The sequence below is a fragment of the Bubalus bubalis genome, chromosome 12 (assembly GCF_019923935.1).
Source record: "Bubalus bubalis isolate 160015118507 breed Murrah chromosome 12, NDDB_SH_1, whole genome shotgun sequence".
Classification (NCBI taxonomy): Eukaryota; Metazoa; Chordata; class Mammalia; order Artiodactyla; family Bovidae; genus Bubalus; species Bubalus bubalis.
The window spans coordinates 6,994,846-7,017,655 of record NC_059168.1 but is presented as its reverse complement, the minus strand read 5'-3'; the positions used below and the strand labels follow the sequence as shown (position 1 = coordinate 7,017,655).

The window sequence follows — 22,810 nt, the reverse complement described above, 5'->3', positions numbered from 1 at the left end:
GCCCCTTGCAAGGAGGAGTCATCCTTAGCAGATCTTTAGTATATGAGCTAACTTCAGACACACATCATTGAATACTAGACCTTGGGGCCATGCAGACCTGATGATGGCCGTCCTGTTTCACTGTCTCATGATTGAAGCTAAATTAAGAGGAAAGAAAATAAGTTTCTATTTTTGAAAAAAAAAAAAAAAGAAAGAAAATCATAAAAGTCAAGTGACCCTAGACAACACAGTATTATAAATGCTGACATAAAACCACAAACACCCACACAAGCTGGCAACTGGCTGTGCATTAACATGATCCCCTTCTTCCCCCAAGAACACAGGCAAGCTCTCATCCCATGTTTCCTAAGGATTATGAGAAAGAGATGGCTAAAACGGTCATCAAATTATTGCCCTAGACACCATTCCAAACCCTCAAAAACATGTCTCTCACCCTGTTTGTCCTCAAGATCCACCAAAGGCTTTCTAAGATGAGTTGAAGGTCTATGAAAAACAATTACATTTTTTTTCTTTCAACAAAAGGATAACAGCTATATATTTTTTTCTTAAAAAGTTGAGGAAAGATGGAACCAATAAAGAAACCAACAAATATAGGATGACTACAATAACCCTTAATATATTTCTGGATAGCACATTTCCTCTACACATGAATTGTTGGTACTTTTCTCATTACATGTATGGAAACATTTTTACTACGAACTTTACTTAAGTAAAGGATGCTTACCCAAAGTGAAGGGCAGAAGGAAAGAACTTCAAGTCAGTGACTGAGCCGTGAAGATTTTCTAGTTCTTGTGGCTTCTTCCTTACCGACTCCCCACATGCACAAATTCCCCCTTTTATTTGAAAGGGGAGATAAGAGACATCCTTCCACACACCCACTCCACCCACCCTAAAATTTCATCTTGAGCCAAAATCCATGGCTCGTTCAAAAGTACCAGTTCACTGTATACCAAGAACTCTTGACCCTGATATATAAATATTTAAGGACAACAGAATAATCCTTTGGAAGAAGTAATCAGATCTTATCCCGTTTTAGCATCAGTTACTCAAGCTAATCCTTGGCGTTTGTGGCTCCAATATTATTACAATTTGAGTTCCAAATGATCTGGAAATCCGGGAACACTACGACTGCCCATCCAGATACGCCTTGATACTTTATTTGACACACTCTAGCGAGGAAGGCTCATCCAGTTATAGCAGCTTTGGTTCTGAGAGAGTTTCAAAAGCAAATGGGGGCAAGAGATAAAAAGTAAACAGACTCCAAGGGGTTTTGCAAATGTACTGTTTAAGGTCCAGAACTAACATAGTCTCATCCAAACACGGATTCCAGATTCTCAGATTCAAGTCCCTACAGGGCTCTTAGATGGGAAAGGCAAGTTTTTCTAAGGAGTTCATAGAAACAGAGGGAAATCATTAGACTGTCTAACAGGGAATGACATGGAAAACTGTGAGCCCCAACTCTTGGGTTCCCTGTCAAACAAATGTTAGCTGCAAAGCTGTTAGTTGCCTTTAGCTTCACATAGCTGGTGTGACTCAGTCATGAGTAAATTTGACTAACTTAAAACTCACCACATCCCAGAAGGATTCTGGGACTGATTCCAGACCAGCACAGTAATAAATAACCAAAGTTAAGGCTTCTCAGGAACTCACTGTATGACACATACGGTTCTCAATGACTTACATGTATTAGCACTGAAAGGTTGTTGTTGAATCACGCTAATACACCGGGATTCTTGGCCTCCGGAGGAGAAGAATTCAATCCGGGGCCAGAGACGAGGCTTGATCGCTCAGAGCTTTTGTGTAATAAAGTTTTATTCAAGTATAAAGGAGATAGAGAAAGCTTCTGACATAGGCATCAGAAGGGGGCAGAAAGAGTACCCCCTTGCTAGTCTTCAGCTGGATGTTATATAGTCACTAGCAGTCTGTTAATGAAAGAAAGGAATGTCTTAAAATTTAGAATGGCACCAAATGGTTTATCTTGGGCCATAAAATAATTAACTTGAATCTTAAAGAAGGGCAGACCACCATACAAATAGTTTCATTTACATAGATTAGGGGAACAATATCTGAGTATAACATACTGGTTTGTCAAGTAGGTTTTGGGCCAAGAGGCGGAACCGACTTGGAGACAGAGTTTGGGGTAAAGGTGTAGTACATTAGCATAGCTTAAGACAAACATTTCCATAAGAAAAAGGCATTGGTTATCTCTAGGCTCAAGAATAGCTAACTTCAAGGCGAAATCAGGTGTCATTATGGCAACACAGTATTTTAAGAGAAACCTCCCTTTAAATTTGTATAGAGAAGGAAAAAAATATTGCTAGTTTGTTTCCTCCTGCTGCTTCAGAGAGATAAAAATGTCTGACACTTGCAGGCTATTTCCTCCATTTGGAGACCCCTCTCTCCTTGGGGACCCCTAGATTTCCTATCAACCTGCCTAGGAAATGACTCTCAGCACCTTCATTCTCACCACCGCCCGTGATACAAGCACTGTTATTATTATAGCTGTTTTACAGACCAGGACACTGAGACACCAAGTGATAGCTGCTCAGTCGTGTCCTACGCTTTGTAACCTCGCAGACTGTAGCCCACCAGGCTTCTCTGTCCATGGTATTATCCAGGCAAGAATACTGGAGTAGGTTGCTATTCCCTTATCCAGGGGATCTTCCCAACCCAGGGCTCCAACCTGGGTCTCCGGCCCTGCAGGGAGATTCTTTACCGTCTGATCCACCAGGGAAGCCTTGAGACACCAAGAGGGTAAGCAAATGGTACAAGTTATGTTATGCTAAGAGATGGAGCCAGAATTTGAACCCAAGCAGGTTGGCTCCAAAGGCTAGATTCCTAACCACTATATTATTTTGCTATGATATGATGAAGGTTGAAAGAGGAGGTGCTGCCCAAGAAACGTTCTAGTGGATTTTTGGAGCCAATTGACAACACCACCACTTCTCGCCCTTCTCCCCTGTGGCTGGCAATGTTTTTGAGGCAGGCATCTCCTTCTGCACCAATATCAGTCATGCGGTCTCAGAGGGAGAGATGAAAAGTCTTGTCACTGCTGGGAGATTCACCACAAGATGCTGGCTTTTCTTCAAGGAATTAGATCTGCTTATCGCTACGCCTGACTCAGTTGTTAAGATCGTATGGAATTTGGCACTGAGAATCTGCTCCACAGAATCAGCAGCAGGCAAGCTTGGAACAGCGCCCAGGACACTGTAACCTCTAGGTAACATTTTGACAAACAAAATAAAACTACCTTAAACATGCTTACATTTGAATACAAACTTACATTTTGTATCCTAAAACATCTTAAAATTTTTAAATTAAGTTTAGGCATTTATTCATTCAGACTAGGCCATGGTTATCTTGGTTTCCTAGTTTTCAATAAGGCTTCAGTTAGAGTTTTAATAGCATACCCATGATATCTTCCAGAAGCATTTAATAAAGTCTAGCTATTGTGATAAATAAAAGCTTTACTATAAAATAATTCAATTATTCAACAATTAACTCCTTGCATTGAAAGTACAATATTGCATAGTACTTATCAGCAGCAGCATTCAAATTTTACAGATTAAAATAAAAACCCAAGGATGAGACTGGTTAAATAATTTGACCAAGCTCACACAGTTGTGGCTGGGGTTGAAACCAGACTTGCTGAACCTCAAAGACACGTCTTTTTTTCCCCCTAATCTTAACTGAAAAGAGAGATTACAGTAATAAATCTTTCCTTCTTATGATTGAGACAGGGAGATGAAATAAAATAAATAGCCCTAATTTCCTTTAAGGCCATTTTCTATAGAGAACTAAGCAATTTTGGCCTCTAACTACTATGATACCATCCAGTGTAAAAGTATAGTAGTTTATAATAACTTAGCAAGACAACACATGGAAGGCAAGGGCTTCCAGTAAATAACTAAATCCAAGATATTGAGCAGCCATGAATTCTGCCAAGTTAAGCAGAAATCTTCCAATGCCTGCTGACTGCAAGGGCAGATTACCCTCTTTTTAAGAATTCTCAGAATTACTCTTCATTTTCAGAATTTATCTAAACTAATTTGGCCATAGGGGGCTTCCCAGGTGATGCTTGTGGTAAAGAACCTGCCTGCCAATGCAGGAGTCTCGGGTTCTATCCCTAGGTCAAGGAAGATCCCCTGGAGGAGGGTTTGGCAACCATGCCAGTATTCTTGCCTGGAGAATCCCATGGACAGAGGAGCCTGGCGGGCTATGGTCCATAGTGTCACAAAGAGTCAGACATGACTGGAGCAACTTAGCACGAAATTTGGCCATATATTTTTTCTCCTAATTACTAAGGTGGAGCCTGGACATGAAACAGAGTTTGGAGTGAGAATCCCTCAGTATGGGACGTATACAACCAGGCAAACCTCTTAGACATACAGCTGGAGATGTCAGGGCATCAATGAGCTATTTGCTGCTGAAGTTCAGGGGATACATGTAGGTTAGAGACCTACATCCAGATATATATATAAATTCGGGATACATGAGTATATAGATGAAATTAAACCCACCAGGCTGGAGGAGATCTTCCAGAGTGCAAGCAGATAGACCTTGAAGCTACACAAGAGAAAAGCTGCTCACCTTCCCTGGAAAACTCCCCTGGAGAGAGGTATTCATCCTTCCTTCACAGATCAGTTTGAACCTCTGTGTGTAAATCACTGCAGAAGTATTGAGAATTTTGCTCTTGTTGTTAGTCGCTGAGTCATGTCTGTCTCTTTGAGACCCCATGGACTGTAACCCACCAGGCTCCTCTGTCCATGAGTTTCTCCAGGCAAGAATACTGGAGTGGTTTGCCATTTCCTTCTCCTGGGTATCTTCCTGACCCCGGGGTTGAACCCGGTTTCCTGCATTGGCAGGTGGATTCTTTACCACTGAGCCACTTGGGAAGCCCCATCTTTCTCCATACTCGCAAAAAACTGGAAAGTGTGGAAGGGCAAGCAGAGAAATATGACCCTCATAATCACAGGACAAATATTTTGAAGGACGTAGATGAAGAGTTCTTCTACTGGAAAAGCAAGAATCTGAAAACCAAAGACATCCCCGATCTTTTTGAGCTACTGGTTCACATATCCAAATTTGGAAGGGTCAAGCTCCTCACCTACACATCCTGTTCAAGAGCAGAGAGAACTCTCCTTCCTGTTGGGGATTCTGTGATTCAAATCAGCAGCCACAGCGGGCTACCAGTAGGGCACAGAGGTGAAGATTCCCAAAGTAGGAAAAGTAAAAAAATAATGATGACGATGAGGGCAGACATTATTAAGCATCTGATATTAGCTAAGTGGTGGTTTAGTCACTAAGTATTGTGACTCCATAGACTGTAGACTGCCAGGCTCCTCTGTCCATGGGATTTCCGGGGCAAGAATACTGGAGTGGGTTGTCATTTCCTTCTCCAGGGGATCTTCCTGACCCAGGGATCAAACCCAGCTCTCCTGCATTGCAGGCAGATTCTTTACTGACTGAGTCACCTATGACTTTACACCCATTTCATCTTTAGACACCACCCTCTGAGCCTGACGTTAGTACTAATATGCTGGCTTTATAAGTGAACAGTACGAGAATTAAAGAGGTTAGATGAATAGTCTAGAGTCACGAGTAAGAGCAGGGATTAAATGTGGTTCTGTGGGTGTCAGAGCTTTCTCTCACATACTGTATACAGACTAACAGGAATGTCATGACAAGGTCCATATTGAGACTTTGGGGGCAGTGACACATGAATATGTCATTAAATACGGCACATGAATATACATAGCTCCCTCTTCTCCACACCTGACACACAGTGGGTGCAGCTTTAGGGGCCAGCTCTGCCACATTTGACCCTGCACGCTTTGTTGAGAGCCTTCAGAGAGGAGAGGAACGGAGCCATCAACCAGAGGTCCCCATGCCAGACATGGGTTTGAGTCAGTTATTCCTCCCTACCCACCACTTCCCTCAAAAGACGGGCCCCCAGCAGCCCTCCTCCTGAAACACATCACTCTCTTTTTTTCCATCCTATTTCCTTCCCCACTTCCACACACTACATTCCTCTCCCCTGCCCCCCCAACCCCTACTGAGGAGCTCTTTTCTTCCCAAGATTTTTTCCCTTCTCCACCATCTGAGCAGATTCCATTTCTGAATTTCAGCGGATTCCAGCAAGAACAATTCTGGAATATGAGCACTCTGCATGCACTATATACCACAAGACCCCCTTCCAAACCCACCCTCCTCCATTTCTTTTCCAATACAGCAGGCCAATGGGTTTCCCATTTGGTGCTAGCTGTAAAGAACCCGCCCGCTAATGCAGGCAATGTAAGAGATGTGGGTTCGATCCCTGGGTCAGGAAGATCCCCTGGAGGAGGGCATAGCAACCCAATCCTGTATTCTTTCCTGGAGAATCCCATGGACAGAGGAACCTGGCAGGCTACAGTCCATAACACATCACAAAGAGTCAGATATGGCTGAAACGACTTAGCACGCACATGAGGCCAAAGTTCCACATAATACAAACAAGACTTTAAGGGACTTCATCACTCTCTACCTTGGTTTTCCCACTGGTAAGACTACCTTTTTCATAAACAGAAAATCAAGGGCAATGATTATTTTCAACCTAAATTTTTGCGTTCAAATTCCATTCCCTTTGAGATCAAAGCATTTTTGAAAAACGCTGCAAGGAAAGACACTTACCATCTGGCTAGTGAGCTCTTTCTTCCCCAGCTTCCTACCAGCAGAGTTTGCTAACTAGAAAGTTAGCAGTTCTCTAACAGCTCTGTGCTACATAGGATAGCCACACTTCTTTTGAAGCCTTCCATTATCCTTATCAGTTAAGAGACAGGAACCAGGTTGCTGATGAGCAGCTCTGTTAACAAATATTGACTTCAGTTTGCACCATGTTCTCTATTTGAAAGATCTCTGATGAAGATGCACTTTCCACTGCAACGGTAGCTCTGCAGATGGTCACATTTCCTCTTAGTTCTGTTTTACCTTCCTTGTGGGTAACTTTTTCAGCAAAACCTCCTGACTTAATCTAGGTGGCAGGTCACTCGGTGCCCTTACAGTGAGTTGGCAGCTGAAACTATGGTTCTAAGAACAACAGTGTACATTTCTGCAGGAGGTTTTCCTGTTGATGCCACAATGTCTGTGTTTTGAAAACTCTGATATGATTGGGTGCCTAAGCGTGAACTAGGCTCTGTGCGCAGGGATCTCTGCACATGCTGACCCCTGCACTCCTCAGAGGCTTAGTGGACGCTCAGAGGGGCTGATCAATTACCTTACTCAGGGCAACAGCCAAAATCAAAAGCCTCTGTAACTGGACTCTTTCCATGAGAATTCCAAAGAAACTGACTTTAATCATCTATGTGATTTTATTATTATTATTCTATATTTTTGGCTGTGCTGGGTCTTTATTGCTAATTGGGCATTTCTCTAGTTGCGGTGAGCAGGGGCTGCTCTCTAGTTCATGCTCAGGCTTCTCATCACGGTGGCTTCTCTAGTTGTGGAGCCCGGGCTCTAGGACACATGGGCTTCGGTAGTTTCAGCTCCCACGCTCTGGAGCACAGGTTCGATATTTGCAGCACAGGAGCTTAGCTGCTCTGGAGAATGTGGCATCATCCTGGGCCAGGGATTGTACTAGTGTCCTCCTCATTGCAAGGTGACCTCCTAACCACTAGAGACCAGGGAAGCCCCAGTGTGATCCTTTTTCTTACAGCCCATGGAATTCTCCAGGCCAGAATACTGGAGTAGCGTAGCCTTTCCCTTCTCCATTCAAACTGTTGGTGACTTGCAAATGATCAGGATGTACCATCTGCCAAGGACTCTCTAATAGAGTAGAAAGAGCAGGAGCTTTAGATCTAGAGGGTTTTTCTCTCACTGACTGCGTCACTTAGGGCAAATTTCCCATCCTCTCTAAGTCTCAGTGCAAGTGGGTATTGTTATCAACTGTTTTTCAGTCAGTAAGCTGTGTCTCCCTCTTTGTGACCCCATGGACTGCAGCCCTCCAGGCTTTCCTGACCTTCACTATCTCCCGGAGTGTGCTCAAATTCATGTCTATTCAGTCAGTGATGCTATCTAACCATTTTATCCTCTGCAGCCCCCTTCTCTTCCTGCCCTCAATCTTTCCCAGCATCAGGGTCTTTTCCAATGAGTTGGCTCTTCACATCAGGTGACCAAAGTATTGGAGCTTCAGCTTCAGCATCAGTCCTTGCAATGAATATTCAGGGCTAATTTCCTTTAGGATTGGCTAGTGTCAATAGTAAACAAATAATCTAATATCAGCCATAGTAACGAACACTGGTGGCTCTCTGCCTTCCCATATAATTAACCCACCAAAACTTTGCTTAAAAAACTTCAATTTTTTTTTCAAGTTTCCTTCAAGACCCCAGTCTCACCAAAGGAATCAAATCTTCTTCCCTATGATCACCATACATAAAAGATGAAAATCCATGGCAGAATCCAGTTATTTATGGCACAGTCTTTATATGGAGCCCACTTTTTAAAGAATTGTTATTGGAGTATAGTTGCTTTATAATCTTGCATTAGTTTCTACTGTATAACAAAGTGAATCAGTCATACCTATACATATATCTGTTCTTGTCTGGATTTCCTTCCCATTTAGGTTACTACAGAGCCCTGAGTAGAGTTCCCTGTGCTCTACAGTAAATTCTCATGAGTTACCTATTTTATACATGGCATCAATAGTGTATTTATGTCAATCCCTATCTCCCAGTTCATCCCCCCAGGTGTCCGTGCATTTGTTCTCTATGACTGCGTCATACAGAGTGAAGGAAGTCAGAAAGACAAAAACAAATACCGCATATTAATGTATGCGTGTGTGTGTGTGTATATATATATGGAGTTTAGAAAAATGGCACAGAGAAATCTACTCTCACACAGAGTCATTTATCACTTCTTCTTCGCAGCTAGAGATTTAGAGAAAATGCAGTTAAGCAAGAAACCAAGCAGTATTTATTGATGTGCCCAGCATTGTGTGGGGCATTGTGAGAGATTTGAGGTCAGGATGAAACTCATTCCTGATCTCAAGGAACTTAATCTTTACCCCAAAAGGGAGGGTGAGGGGAAGGTGCCTGCACGCATGCTAAGTCGCTTCAGTCTTGTCCGACTCTTTGCAACCCCATGGACTATAGCCCACCAGGCTCCTCTGTCCATGGGATTCTCCAGTCAAGAATACTGGAGTGGGTTGCCATGCCCTCCTCCAGGGTATCTTCCTGACCCAGGGATCAAACCCGAGTCTCTTATGTTTCCTGCATTGGCAGGCAGTTTCTTTACCTCTAGCACCATCTGAGGGGAAGGCAACATTTTACAAACCTGAAAAAATTTGAGTTTAAATTAGAAATTTGCAACAGTCTGGATGTTTTTAAAAATTAGAGCAGGTTATACACAGAGGAGCTTGGTGGGCTACAGTCCATGGGGTCGCAGAGAGTCAGACAGGACTGAGTGACTAAGCACAGTGCAGTACATTGAGAACTCTTGAGTGGAGTTTTAAAAAACCTTTCTGGCATAGTGAAGTTACGGTTTACCCTAAATCTAGATCTCTCGATATCCCTTATCATCACAGGGTCTAGAAACAGGGCCAACTCTGCTGTGGAATGTCTTTCAAAGAACTTCTCAGCACTGGCACTGACGTACTTGACTGCTATCAGGATGATTAACGGCATCTTCAGTGTTTCCATTACCAGCTCAGGACATTTTGTGAAGTTCAGGGAGGCCACCATCTGTCAGGGTCTGTCAGGTTTTGTAAGAAGGAAGGAAACGTTTGATGGAAGATTGAGGGGCCTTAGCAGCTGTGAGTAGCTTCAGGAGGATTCTTTTTCCTTTATCTGCAAGGTCTCTACAGAATGTAGAATCCAGAGACACTTGCTGATGTACCCAACTAGCAGGGAGAGACTGGGTGAGCCTGGGAGGGGCCAGAGACTGCTCCCTTGAGGATGTCACCCCGCCAGACCTGAAGACCTAACTTGGCACCTCAGGCCATGATTGCATCTCCTGGAGGTGAGTCTCCTAAACAAAAGTGCCCCAGAACCGATGGAAGGCTACGCTTCTCTAAGGGGGCACAAGGCACCTGTGATGATTCACCATTCAATGACATGAAAGGAAATTGGCCAAGCTTTTTCATTTGAAATGAGGACAGACTGGTGCAGCTGGAAGAGCCGAAAACTGTTGGTTGTCTGTGTGTGTATGTACGTGCACACACACATGTGCAAGAGATAATTTATGTTTGCATGTGGATTTTGTCCATATGGACATGACATCTTAGCTCTTTACCCAAACCAAAAGGAGCTTTTAAATGTCAATGAGCTTTTAAATGTCAAAAATCAGAGCTTCCCTGGTGGCTCAGTGGTAAAGGATCTGGCTGACACTGCAGGAGACATGGGTTCAATCCCTGGTCTGGGAAGATCCCACATGCCACAGAGCAACGAAGCCTGTGCGCCACAGCTATTGAGCCTGTGCTCTAGAGCCAGGAAGCCAAACTACTGAGCCCATGAGCTGCAGCTACTGACGTCCACACGACTGAATGACCCCGCACACAGGCACATACACCAACTGGAAGAGAAATTTGATCTGAAAAATTATATTTTTCTACATTCTCTCTCTCCCTCTCCTTCTCTCTGTCTCTCCCCATGTCTGTTGCTCTTGCTGCTGCAAGTCACATCAGTCGTGCCCAACTCTTCTCGACCCCATGGACTGCAGCCTACCAGGCTCCTCCATCCATGGGATTTTCCAGGCAAGAGTACTGGAGTGGGGTGCCAGTGCCTTCTCCGGATGAGCAGCTGAGTATATATAAATTGTGAGGCCCCAGTAAAAAAAGTCCCTTTACTCAGCGTGACAGCCAGGCTCCAGGAGGGCCCCCAATGACCCTTTCCTCCTGTCGTGCACACCTTGCAGAGTCCTCTCTCGCACTGTCAGTGTGACCAATAAAACATGGGGTAAGCCATCACATGCCACCTCCAAGATTATGAAGAGCATGTGGCTACCATCTTGGTTCTCTCTCTGGAGTCACTGTGTCTCAGAGAAGTCACATGTGGAGCCTCCCCACTAGTGTTCCACATGGAGAGGAACCAGAGCTTCATGCCAATGGCCCACATGAGTGAGCCTGAAGGGAGGTCTTCCAGTTGCAGTAAATCTTTTGGCCAACAGGTTGACCACTACTTTATGGAAGACTGTGAAGTAGAACCACTCTCGGATCCCTAACCCACAAAAGGTACGCGAGACAAGAAATATGTATTGTTTAGGCTACCCAACTTTAGAGTCATTTCTTATACACAAACAGGTAATTTAACAGTGGACAATAACGTGTCAATCACTATTTTCCTTGTGAATCTATCAACAAGGAGGTTGAAGTCAGGGTCCTTGCTAGTGTGAAATGACTTTCATTCAAAAATTCCATTTCTCCTGAGTGAAGTCAGACAGAGAAGGTGAAATATCCTATGGCATCCCTAATATGTGGAAGCTGAAAAGAAATGATACAAATGAACTTATTTAGGAAACAGAAAAAGACTCACAGACTTAGAGAACATTCTTACAGTTGCTAGTGGGGGAGGGTAGGGGAAGGGATTGTTAGTTTGGGATGGACATGCACACCCGCTGTATCTAAGGTGGATAATCAACAGGGACCTACTGTAGAGCACAGGGAACTCTGCTCAGTATTATGGTATTATTAGTATTATGGTATCAGTCGTATTAGTATTATGGTATCAGTAGTATTATTGGCTGCCTGGAGGAGAGGTAAGTTTGGGGGAAAATGGATACATGTATACATATGGCTGAGTTCCTTTGCTGTCCACCTGAAACTATTACAACATTTTTAATCGGTTATACCCCCAATACAAAATTAAACATTTAAAATGAAAATTTCAACTTCTAGTCCTATTTAAGAGGTCTTCTGTGATCTGTGTTGTTGGGAAGTTGCTCTGTTGTATCTCTTTGGAGTTCATTTATCAGAGGCAACTGCCTACCTTAGAGATTGTTCCACTCTTCTTAAAAGCACTCCTTCCCCTCATCTAATCAGATGAAGTTTCTTCTGTTCCACGTGCTCATTCTATATAGTCACCAGATCATTGACCGGGTATCAGAAGTTAACAAGTCTGTTTTATCATAGACATCCTGCCCCTGGCATACTGGTCAGCATGGTGGCATCTCAGAGGACTCGTGGGGATGGGTCTTTGTGGACAGAGAGCTGACCTGCATGGGGGTACCAGGAGCACAGCAGACAGACAGCAGACAGCAGGACAGAGGGAGAGCCACGGGTCTGGGAGGGCAGAGGGCAGGAGCTGGGTCTGGGTCTCTGGCAGGGGCTGCATGACTTTGAGCAGGCAATCTTTGCCCTGATCTGAAATGTTCTCATCCTGATGTGGTGTCTCCTGGAGCAGCCCTCTGCTCCTCAGAATCTCACACAAATGCTTTAGTCTCTCACACAGTGAGAGTGGGAGAGAAAATCCGATGTGTAGGTTTGTTGCTGTTTAGTCCCTCGGTCATGTCCGACTCTCTGCAACCTCATGGGCTGTAGCCCACCCAGCTCCTCTTCCAGGCAAGAATACTGCAGTGGGTTGCCATGTTCTTCCCCAGGGGATCTTCCCAACCCAGGAATTGGACCTGAGTCTCCTGCATTGGGAGGCAGATTCTTTACCACTGAGACACTTGGGAAGCCTGATACACAGGTCTTAATACCTCCCTTTGTGCTGGCCTTTCCTTTCTGCGGTCTCGGTTACAACCCCTGCCTTGTAAGTCCATAAGAACATGAGAGGGAAAGCCCAACTGCAGGTCCTGCTCTCATCCACTCCTCCTGTTTAAATAAATATCAACATTTTCTTCATGGCCCTACATCTTCTAAAATCTAAATCTAAATATCTGGGGTTGGTGAAAATGTAAACATGGTCATCATTTGCTGATATTCTCCAAGCCTGTAAACATTCATTCCCAGATTATCTTCTGAGATCAAGTCTAGATATTTTGAAGAAATATTCCAAAAAAATTTAGACTCAGGAAGGAAAGAGGATTCTGGAGGGGAAAAAAAAAAAAAAAGAGCTAATTTCACAGAAACCACAGACATACATTTGCAGGAAGTCACTTTAATCATCCACTTTAAAGTGTTTCTCTTCACTGTCCTGTCCAGTTCTCCTGAAACCAACTTCTGTAATTGAGGACATATTTTTAAAAAGAATTTGTAAACACACTTGTGTAGTACATAGCAATAGTTACATAACAGGCGCTGCATTTTTGTCTGAAGCACAAACAACGGAGTATTGAGACATCAGACTAACTTTGAAATCATGTATTTCAGACCGTGATGAGCAATCCTCAGTGAAGAAAGTTTGAAAACTTCCGAGTATTATTCCTAATAATCATTTTAATCATGCTCCCATATTTCCCATCAGCCCTGTATCTAAGACTGTGTATATGAACATAGTTAGGCAAGACACAACGTGCTGTGCACTAAGCCACTTCAGTCATGTCCGACTCTTTGTGACCCTAGGGACTGAAGCCCACCAGACTCTTCTAGGCTTTAAATGAATGGTGTTAAGACCATTTTAGATTTGCTTAAGCATTATAAATGTTTTAATATCAACATTGTAAAATATACTACAAGCAATAGAAAAATCCAGTTTAATTGATGAAAAAAAATTAAATTCCAGGATGCCTTAGAGATTAAAACAGTATAAAAAATTTAAAGCTATAAATGTAGAATAACATATTTAATTGATTATGAGATGGGAGTAATATTGGTTTTCTGAGCATAACAGCAAATACAGAAACCATAACAACATAGACCAAATCAATGTCATTACCTTTGAACATATTATAAACAGACAGTAAGCAAAAGCCTGGAGAAATATTTGAAAATTTATGTATAGCTTATATATGTAGCATATGTACATATATACACACTCAAATATATACATTCTATATAAGTATATGTTATAAATCACTAACAGGAAAGATAATTTAATTTTTTAAATGTTCAAAAAAGGAGATATAGAAGTTTCAGGAAGCTTCACTAGAAGTTTTCAATAAATAAAATGCATCAGAAGTAATTAAGAAATTTAACTCAAATACCATTTCCACTTATCAAATTTGTAAAAGCTTTACAATATTATATAATATCCAATACTGACAAAAAGAATGTGGAGATGGTGAATGTATAAACTAATACAAACTTTTTAGAGGATAATTTGGAAACATATCAAAATACTCTTTAACTTGGTAGCTTGTGTTTTGTTAATATATTTTTAAAAAGTCATGGAAGTTTAAAAATATTTAGCTTCTCATTGGCAATGTTGTGGACAATAGCAAGAAAAAAAACCCTGAATATACAAATCAGAAGGAGAAAAACAATTATTGTATATTAACACATATATATGGAATCTAGAAAAATGGTACAGATGAACCTATTTGCAGGGAAGGAATAGAGATGCAGACGTAGAGAACAAACTTCTGAACACAATGAGGGGAAGGAGAGGGTGGGACATCTTGAGAGAGTAGGGTTGCCTTATACACACGATCATGTGTAAAATAGACAGCTAGTGGGAAGCTGCTGTTTAGCACAGGGAGCTCAGTCTGGTACTCTGTGACAGCCTAGAGGGGTGGGATGCGGTAGGAGGGAGGCTCAAGAGGGAGGGGATATATGTATATTTATGCTGATTTGCGTTGTTGTATGGCAGAATCCAACACAACATTGTAAAGCAATTATCCTCCAATTAAAAAAAAATAAAATAAAAAATAAAAGTCAAGCATATAGCCTTAGGTCAAGGATATCAAAAGAAGTAAAAGGTGATTCAGGAACAAATACTCTAAAGCAAAAGCTAACCTTCTATCTCTATTTACATCAGGAGTGCTCCTATTTCCTGATTTCACATACACATACACCTGCACACGGACACACACACATTTTTAAGACATTCTCAACAAGGAGGGCAGAGAAGGCAATGGCACCCCACTCCAGTACTCTTGCCTGGAAAATCCCATGGATGGAAGAGCCTGGTAGGCTGCAGTCCATGGGGTCGCTAAGAGTCGGACACGACTGAGTGACTTCACTTTCACTTTTCACTTTCATGCATTGGAGAAGGAAATGGCAACCCACTCCAGTGTTCTTGCCTGGAGAATCCCAGGGACTGGGGAGCCTGGTGGGCTGCCGTCTATGGGGTCGCACAGAGTCGGACACGACTGAAGAGACTTAGCGGCAGCAGCAGCAGCAACAAGGAGGGTGTTGGCAAGGTTCTGCATTTTGACCTTGAGATATGTAAGATGCCAAGAAGAACATGTCTCCAAATAAATGCCAGAGATTACTCAGCCCTTCTACTAATCCGAGGCAAAATTACAACTACCCTAATTCAAAGAATCTCCTTATTTTGAGGACGCGATAAAAATTGTGACATATTGTATGAGTCAGTAATGACATATGTGGTCTATCATTTCCCATGGCAAATCCTCCCTCCAGTAACTTCTGTAATCAAGCATAACCATTTTTACATTCTCTTCTCCAGTTTCGTCATGTACTTTAACTTTATTGCCAGGGGTTATGACACATCCATTCCTGGTTGTCCAAGACCACTTTAGCCGAGACCAGGGATGGACGTAAATCCTAGTAACTCCATCAATGCTAAGGTGACCCTTGAGACAATGTGTAAATAGGACAGTTATTTCTCATACAGCTTCTAGCCATTTACTAGGGAAACTTTTATTATGTATGTTCTGTATTCCAAGTCATATATTAGATATTAAAGAATAAGATGGAAATCAACTCTGAATATTCACTGGAAGGACTAATGCTGAAGCTGAAACTCCAGTACTTTGGCTGCATGATGCGAAGAGCCAACTCACTGGAAAAGACCCTGTTGCTGGGAAAGATTGAGGCCACGAGGAGAAGGCGGTGACAGAGGATGAGATGGTTGGATGGCATCACTGACTCAATGGACATGAGTTTGAGCAAACTCTGGGAAGGAGAGGGAAGCCTGGCGTGTTGCAGTTCATGGGGCTGCAAAGAGTCAGAAACAACTGAGCCACTGAACAATGACAACAGCAACTAACCTAATTCAGACAAAGAATCTGCTTATTTTGAAGCCTCGATAAAGAGAAATTATGGCATAATGTATGAATCAGTAGTAGCGCAGACAGTAAAGAATCTGCCTGCAATGTGGGAGACTTGGGTTTGATCCCTGGGTTGGGAAGATCCCTTGGGATCTCTTGCCTGGAGAATCCCATGGACAGAGGAGCCTGGTGGGTACAGTCCATGGGGTCACAAAGAGTAAGAAAAACATAACCTGGTAAGCAAAATATTTTTTCTGAGTTCTGTGAGCGGCTCTAGCAAATTAATCGATCCCAAGGAGGGAGTGATTAGGACCTCTTGTCTTTAATCAGTTGTTCAGAAGCACAGGTGATGATAACCTGTCATTAGAAGCGTGTGTGTGTGTGTGTGTGTGTGTGTGTGTGTGTGTGTGTATGTGGAGGGGTGGTGTCTCGGAACCGAGACCTCAAACTGTGGAATTTGATGTCATCTCCAGGATATGTGCGTGTGTGCATGCACGGTTGCTTCAGTGGTGTCTGACTCTTTACAGCCCCATGGACTGTAGCCCACCAGGCTCCTCTGTCCCTGGGATTATCCTGGCAAGAATACTGGAGTGGAGTGCCATGCTCTCCTCCCAGGGGATCTTCCCAACCCAGGGATCACACCTACATCTCCTGCATTGTCAGGTGGATTCTTTATCACTGAGCCACCTGGGAAGCTTTTTTATTTGGCTGCTGCTGCTGCATCACTTCAGTCATGTCCGACTCTTCGCGAGCCCATGGACTGCAGCCTACCAGGCTCCTCCATCCATGGGATTTTCCAGGCAAGAGTACTGGAGTGGGGTGCCATCACCTTCTCCGATTTATTTGGCTAAGTTATACCAGATAGATACATTAAAAATTGCATCTCCTGCATTGCAGGTAGATTCTTTACTGTCTGAGCCACCTGGAAAGCCCCATCTCCAGGTTATACAGTGTCAGAATTGAGTAGGACCCCCAGACACTAAAACTTGCTTGCTGGCATGGGAAACGCTCTGCCCCCACTCCCCCCCAACACACACACACACTCATTGGAATTGGGTGCCAAATCCTGATTGGTCCCAGGACACTGTACTATCACACTGGTAAAGATCAGAAAAACTTTTAATGTTCCGCTTCTGAGTCAAAGACTTCACTTTCCAGGTTGGTTGGAGAACCTGATCAGAACAGAAGTCCTCATTTCCTTCCCCAAGTCCCCATTAACCTGGCGACTTGAGCTAAGAGAATGTCTGAATTTCTCAGCACCACTCCTATCATGGCTGAGGCTGAAAGGCCAGCTGTGAAAATGAAGCAGGAGGTTTTCGAACACTGTTTCACTCAACCTGCCAAAACCCCAATATTGCACTTTTAGAAACTCCACTAAAGTGCCATCAGATAACCTTCTTAGTAATAGTCAATTAGCACTTGCTCAAAGTTCTCAGTAGGAGTCAACGTCAAGAAAATGGAACACAGATCTCAAACAAAAGATAATGTAGAGGATGTCTACACCGGAGTCCCTCGTTTCACAGTGAAGCTTGGTCATGTGATGGGATGTGTCCAACACCAGTTGACGTGTGACAAATTCAAGGACAGACTCAACGGCGCTGCTGAGCCATAGCTCTTCACTCAAAGAAGGTGACGACTGTCTCAACCTTCCTTTTCTCCCGAGGACCACGGCTCCAACAGGAACCTTCTTACTGTCTAATCTGGAGGAAGTCATCCAAATTTTGTCACAAGTGCCCCATCTATAAAAAAGGGATGGTACCAAGTTGTTGGCTTCCCAGGTGGCTCAGTGGTACAGAATCAGCCTGCAATGTGGAAGATGCAAGTTTGATCCCTGGCTCAGGAAGATCAGAACAGATGGTTGGACAGAGGGAGAGCTTGTTGTTGTATACACACACACACACACACACACATATATATATATATATATTTAGCAAAAAAAAAATGTTATGAAAAGGGACTTCCCTGGTGGTCCAGTGGTTAAGGATCTGCCTTCCAATGAAGGGGATGTGGGTTCAAGCCCTGGTTGGGGAACTAAAATCCCACATGCTGCAGGGCAACTAAGCCTAATCTCTGAATTTAGAGAGATGCCCTAGTGCTACAAGGAAGACCCAGCTCAGCCAAAATAAAAAATAAATAATTTTTTAAGTGCCTTCAAAGAAAAAATTAAAAAGGACACTTAGTAGTAGAAGAAAAAGAAAGAAAGGGATACCAAGGTTCTAGGCTAACCTCCACGTGACAAGCATCTATACCACAAGATCAGTGGAAACAGTGTATATTCTCCTCTAGGTGGGCTGCAACGTGGAATCAGCAGGGAGCCAGGTCCAATCCTGAGGATGAGCCCACTCCCAGAGAATGATGGAGCAGGGCACTGGAAGGATCTGAGGATTCTGAATAGCTTCCGGAAGCCCATCCAGCCACCGTGCCCAGCGCATCTTGCCACCCACGCACTGCTGCGTGAGAGAGGAGTAAACGGATGTCTTGTCTAAGCCAGTCTAGCTTGGCCTCTTTTCCTCCTCTCTGACTAATGCAGAAGACCCCCTGTGTACAGAGTGACCAAGCAGTGTTGAGGATGGCTAACAGTATCAAGTGTAGCCTGCCAGAGAGTGCTTACAATTTCAAGTCTCCCTCTCTCTGCCTAGATGATGAAAAGTGCTATGGTAGCTTACAGTCAAAGCATGTTTTCCCAATAGTAAATAGTTCCTTCTCAGCAAAGAAACCAGACCTCGGCTGGTTCCAGTGTTCACCTCTTCATGCACTATTTCAATGGAAGAAGTGTCCTAAACCTACATATTTGTATACACAGAATATATTGTCTTGAGTAAATTCACACATCTTAAGTGCACAGTACTATGATTTTTGATAAACACATAAACCTGCATGGTGGATGCCTTGACCGAGAGATAGAACATTTCCACTACCCCTGAGCGCTCCTGTGTACTCACCTGAATGTTATAGCTCACTGAATAACAAATTACCACCAAAACTTAGCAACGCAAAGCAACAAGATTCTGTCTTACTTTTTCACATGATTCCTGAGGGTCAGAAATCCAAAGTGGCTCAGCTGGGTGTCTTTGGCTCAGGGTCTCTCAAAAGGAGGAGGAGGGGAGGGTAGTTTGCCTATTCATTTTCTTAATGCTGTCCTCTGATGAGCAAAAGTTTTGAATTATTTAAACTGCATTGAGGTGTAATTTAATGCAACAAAATTCACTCATTTAAAGTGTATAATTAAATGATTTTTAATAAAGTTAACAAGTTGTACAGCTATCACCCTAATTCAGATTTAGAACATTTCCATCATCCCAACAAGATTGTTCAGGCCCATCTAGAGTTCATTTCCCCCATTTCCAAGCCTCTACCAGGCAACTACAGTTGGGGTAGGGGTGGAAATCCGCCCACTGTAGATTCACCCACGGTGGATATTTTGTATCAGTGGAAGCATACAACATATGGTCTGTGCATCTGCCTTCTTTTCACTTGGCATGTTTCTGAGATGCTTCCTGTATTTCTATGTATCTATACTTCATTTCTTTTTATTGCCAAATAGTATTCCATTGCATGGATAGACCAAATTTTGTTCATCCACTCACAAGTTGATGGACATTTGAGTTGTTTCTGCTCTGGGCTATTATAAATAATGCTGATATAAAATTCATGTGCTGAAGTTTTAAATTTTGGTGAAATCTAATACATTCTTTTTAAGTTAGTACTTTCTGGGTTGACTCAGAAAATCTTTGCCCAACCCGAGGTTTGAAGTGAATTTTTCCTATTTTCTTATAGAAGTATTGTATTTTTAGTTTTTACATAGAATCCACCTTAAACTAAAAAGTTTAAACTAAAATGTAAAACCTGACTCTAGGTTGACTTTTTTTTTTATATATATATATAGATACTCAGCTCTTTTATTCCCATCTCTTTAAGGAGTCTTTTTCTCAATAAAGTACTCTGGTGCTAAGTCAAAACCGTATCAGTGTGAATCTATTTCTGGATTCTCTATTTTACCATTCATTTGTCTGTCTTTATTCTGACAACATATAGTCTTGATTACCATAGCTGTGTAGTAAGTATAAAATCAGGTAGTATAAGTCTTCTAACTTTTTCTTCTCTGCAACTATTCTGACTCCTAGGTTCTTCACATGTTCACATAAATTATAAAATCAGCTTGATAATTTCTGCAAAATTAGTCTTAGGAATTTTGACTGAAATTACACTGAATTAGTAGGTCAATTTGAAGGGAATTTAAATCTTAGAATTATTTAAATTTTCAATCCATTAACATACTGCATATCTTCATCTATTTATACCTACTCTAATTTTTCTCAGCAACATTTTGTAGTTAGAAATGTAGAGGTTTTATGCATATTGTAAATAATATTCTTAAATTTTATTTTCTAATTGTTCACTACCAGTGTATAGAAAAACAATGATTTCTATATATTGATCTTTCATCTTGTGATTTTGTAAATTCACTTGTCAGCCCTAGAAACTTTTATGTTTTAGACTCCTTTGAATGTGTTTTTTGCATACACACTCAATTTCTTTGGAAAATAGAGACAATGTTAATTTTTCTTTCCAATATTTATTATCTATTGTCTTCATACACTCGCTAGGGCTCTTAGGTTAATATTGCATAGAAATAGAAAGGGCAGACATCTTGATTTTCTTGACCTTAAAAAATATATATATTCAGCTTTTTAAGTATAAAGTTTAAATTTAATTAGTTCTTTTCCTATCTTCTTAATGTAGATGTTTAGACCACTGATTTCAATCCTTTTTTCCTCTCTAATATAATCCACCAGTGCTATAAACCAGAGCTATGTATTTCCCTGTAAGCACTGCTTCTATTTTGTCAAATATATGCATATAAATGCGCATACACATACACACTCCATTCCCAATAAATAAAATAATAAATAACATGTTTTTATTTTATACATACATTTATAATCACCTATAAATACATTATAATCACCTTTCTCCTACATTGGTGTCCTTAGTCACTCACCCATTCTTTCCAAATATGTATTAAGCATCCATTACATGCCAGGCACTGTTGTAGATGCTGATACAGCGATGAATCCAGGTAAGTCAAGTTCCTCTTGTGTTTGAGTTTGTGAAATGCCAGATTCACACAATTGCAAAAGACAAATAGAGGTAAGAAGGGTAGTGTACCTCATTCTCCCATCTTCTCCATTCTAACATTGATAACTGAAGGATGGTGGAATAAATCCAAGCCACAGTAACTGGAATGACTGGTGTAGTTTGTCTACAGGACAGGGGAGCAGGTCCCACCTTCAGGGAAGTTCATGCTCTGGGTCACCAGGAAGCCCAGGGGTGTATATGCTTAAAATTCCCAGGGTGATTATGGTTTAAAGCAGAGACTGGAATCTCACTCAGGCTTGTTAGTCTGCCTAAGCCTCAGTTTCCTGAATTTTAGAACTGGAATAATAGCTCCTTTCCAGGGACTTGTGAGAGTTAAATGATAGAAGACAAGCAATTCATATTAGTTTCTTTATTAATATTTTTCTCTGATAATGCTTTTTAAAACATTTTATTTATTGATAACCTTCTGAATGTTGTTGTCTAATTCCTTCTGTAACTTTTTCTTTGATGCATTGACTATATAAAAGTGTGTTACTTAATATCCAAATAATTCAGGAATATTCCAGATACCTTTTTGTTGTTCAATCCTAATTTAATTCTCTCTTGGTCAGATAACTTACTCTGTATGTTTTAATTTTTTAAAAAAATGTATTAAGACTCACAATTTCTTAGCCAGAATATCTGGTCTAACCTACTTTATCCCCCACTTCTATTTGTATCAAAATATTCTCTCCCAAGAAAAATCTCATATTTTTAGCCAGGTTATTAGAACAAGAGTCTTTTGTTCAAATCCTGCCTGAGTGTTTGTTCTCTGGTCTGCAAAATAAGAATAATAACAATACTCACCTCATAGGAGTTGTGAAGATAAATAGCATTGTTTAAATAGAGCACCGAGCATAACATCTGAATTATAACCGAAGTTCAAGCATCAGAGGTATTACTGTGCCTGTCCCATTTCCCCACCTGGACTGTAATTTCCTCAAGAACAGATTTATAGCTATTTCTTTAGCTGTCCTAAAGCTATGCAACAGACTACAGTGGAAACACACTGGCCTCATAAATAGACCCTCAAGCTTTGTTCTGTCACCAAAAAGTACGCTCTCCGTGTCATGTGCGTTAAAGACCAAAGATCCAGGGAAAACAGCGAGAACCCTACTGAAAGCAAAACAAACGTGGTCTCTGCCCCTGTAGAGCTGACAGCCTGCTGCAGGAAACAGGTATCAATCAAATATTTAACCCCCCCCAAAAAAAGTTTTTTTTTAAAAATTATGCTTCTCATTTTCAGTATATTTTACATCCTGCTGCCAGATTAATATTTCAGTTACTCTTAAGAAATTATTCAGTGACTTACTACTGCCTTTGGATAAAGTCCAAAATTCCTGGTGGCACTGCCGTGCTTAGAGGTACAGGGATCTTATCTTTGAGAGCATCCAATAGGGAAGTTTGATCTAGAATTGAGCAGTCAAGGGAGGTCTTTCTGAGGAAGCCAATGGATTTGTGACCTGCAGGATAAGTGGCCATTAATAGGCTGAAGAGTAGAGGGGGAAAAGTTTGCAAACAAAGGAAATAGTGCAAAGTCCTATGGCAGGAAGAAGCATAGCAAATACAAGAACTGAAAGAAGGTCAGCTGGAAAACAGAGCAGAGGTCGTGCGCTACAGGATGAGGGTGGAGCGACCTGGTAGAGTC

General features: G+C 41.9%; 1 protein-coding gene across 10 annotated transcripts in view; it reads right to left on the bottom strand.

Annotated features, from left to right (window-relative positions):
* The window catches only part of IL1RL1 (interleukin 1 receptor like 1), a 41,754-nt gene extending 19,188 nt beyond the window's left edge, over positions 1–22,566 (bottom strand). Inside the window, exons 1-3 of one of the 10 annotated variants that reach the window (XM_006060648.4) lie at positions 725–866; positions 434–483; positions 81–137 (exon numbers count right to left, since the gene is read on the bottom strand). The gene's annotated coding sequence lies outside the window, so the exon portion shown is untranslated. Of the gene's footprint in view, positions 1–80; positions 138–433; positions 882–4,590; positions 5,088–5,107; positions 5,187–6,669; positions 6,959–22,474 lie in introns of those variants that run through there. The other 9 variants (XM_006060650.4, XM_025260771.3, XM_044925716.2 and 6 more) reach the window with 9 other exon arrangements.
* Between the last annotated feature and the right edge of the window lie 244 nt (positions 22,567–22,810).